This window comes from Apaloderma vittatum, unplaced genomic scaffold (genome assembly GCF_000703405.1).
Source record: "Apaloderma vittatum isolate BGI_N311 unplaced genomic scaffold, ASM70340v1 scaffold18994, whole genome shotgun sequence".
NCBI classification, from domain to species: domain Eukaryota; kingdom Metazoa; phylum Chordata; class Aves; order Trogoniformes; family Trogonidae; genus Apaloderma; species Apaloderma vittatum.
In genome coordinates this window covers 60113-62654 of record NW_009712343.1, presented here as the reverse complement: position 1 = coordinate 62654, position 2542 = coordinate 60113, and positions in this window count along the sequence as shown.

Sequence of the window (2542 nt, the reverse complement as noted above, 5' to 3'; positions counted from 1 at the left end):
TGTTAAAGCTGAAGGCTCTGAAATGGAGTATTGAGTTGTTTCTTGAACAGGAACTTTTATCTACCATAGGTAGAATGAAAATCAAGAGAGACCAGAACAGCCTTCTTCCCTGTGATTTTAATATCCATCTCCTACCAAGGAAGCAGACAGGAAAGGCTAGTCGAAATGTAGGTCTAAAAGTTTTCTCCTCAGGACCAAATCCAGGAATAGAGAGCTTTTTTGCTTATCCCTCCCTTTCACATGGCAAGAAGATATTAACTATGAAGCATTTTCTTGCCTGTCAGATATTTATATCATAGAGACAAGTATGCTGAAAGCCTGATTTTGTCTTTCCCGTGTTTAGCTAGTGACTCAATTGTACACACCCTCCTACCTACAGCACAGGCAGGAAATAATGTTCCTGGTGAGTAAATCACAGTTATCATACAGCATTTGGGCCAGTTTAATGAAATCAATGCAAACCCAGCGTGCATGTACAATCTCTTATTTTTCAAGAGTGTTTTGGTTTTGGTTAATGAATTAGTAGGTCTAGACAACTTTAAGAAATCATAAATTACTCCTAAATTCAAAGCATCTATTGCACAAGGGATTCAAGTGTATTCCTCAGAACAGTGCAATTTTTCATGCAGATAATAAATGTAGAAATGTACACACAGGCTGCTTACGTTTGGTAGCAGGCGCATGTTTATGATTCAACAACAGTCTTGATGACCCTAAACTAAATTTAGAAACATATTTTTCTAAGAAAACAAAATACATAATAAGCTGTGGGAGTGGGAGCTGAGAGCTTTGCCTGGGAGCAGCACCAGCTGCTGAAAAGGCTAGGCACAGGGCAAGGCAGCTAAGCAGGCTGTGGCCAGCAGCCCAGGCATCATGCCAAAAGAATCCTCCCCTGAAATGAGAATATTTGGGGAACAGATTTGTACTGCAGTGCACAAATTTCATGCTTATTACTCATGGTGTTTCATATTAAGCTTCAGTTTTGCTCTCTCCATTAATGAAGCAAACCAGAAAGTGCATCCTCCAAAGGCCAGTCAAAGATCATTTCTTTGTTTCTTCCAATGGTTTATGCTATTCTAGTTTGGTGATTGTGGAATCAAAAGGCTGTACTCCAAAGCAATCACTTCTTATCTACTGAATCCTTTAAAATACAGAACCCTCACAGTACTGTAGTTAAACAATGTGCAACAAGCTCTGTTAAAAACTTAGAGCAGGTCTTCTCTAGTAGCAAAATATTTTCTTTCTACTAAATAGCTTGAGACAGGGTGATGGGGTCAGGGTTTTTTTTTTTAAATACCTTTTTTTGTTAAAAGATTTTTTAGTTTTTTTTAAATTTAACTGTAAAAGTCAGGTTGTACCTGAGGCAATGTTCAAACACAGCTATCCTGCATTGAATTCATAGAAAAGTTTTGGTTTTCAGAAACATGAACTTCAAGTTGCAATGCAGATTTGAAAGAAAATAATTAGCACACAAATGTATCGAACACAATAGTAAGATACCTTTAGAATATCTGAACCTACTGTTAAAAACAAGAACTAGTCATTAAGTGCATGCAAGAATGTAATTGCTCACTCTCCAACAGACAAGAAAACTGTCTTTGGAAAAAAGACAGCTATCTGTAGGTCCCACTGGAGTTCACCCATGGAAGAGACACTGTACTGCAAATGTAGCAATATACTGAAACTCCAGCATGGATATTTCTTTTCCTTTTCAAAGCAGAACACACAGACATTTTTAATTAGTTGAAACTGAGGAGGTTAATTCAACATTGTTCTCAAGTGCTTCATGTCTAGGCTTTCATTTTCTGTTTCTGAATGAAGAAGAATTTCATTCTGAATCTAATACAAAGTGCTTTGGTTCATTCCCCATGCCATACACTCCAATACATGTAATATTAAAAGAAAGTGTGAGGCAGAAGAGCAATAGGAAGAAGCACACAAACATTCAAATCATACCCCATAGTTTTCCAATAAAGCCTTTTTCAGTAGTTGCATCTCCATACCCCAGAGCTAGCAGGTGTGTGGGAAGCTGTTTTGTGTCAAGAAAATATGCAGTCAGTGGTGGGAGTGATACCAGTTGTAATGCAGTAGATGAAGAGACCTATAGTGGGAGGTTTAATTATGTTGACCGTGATGATATTGTAGTAATAAATCTGCAAAGCTGGCACAAGAAAGCATTGCTCCAGTACTCCCACACACTTTCTCCTGTATGCTCCCTAAGCATTTGATTCACGAGTTTAAAAATTTTCTCTGTTGGTGCTCAGGTGCCACAGTCCTCCTGCACTGAATGGAGTAATGCTGGTCTATGCCAGCTGAAAGTATTGTTTGTCATAGTCACTAAAAAATGGCATGTGGGCAAGGGGAAACCAAAACATCTCTCCCTATAGGAGTGCCTAACTGAAATAATTTCCTGAGGACGGTACACATAAGTATGAAAAATGCAGAGAAAAATACTTGATTGTGATCATAAAAGTGGAGCTGCCTGAGGCAGAGCAAGGCTTATTCTGAATGAGAGGAACACAACGCGAAGGAGGAATTTCTG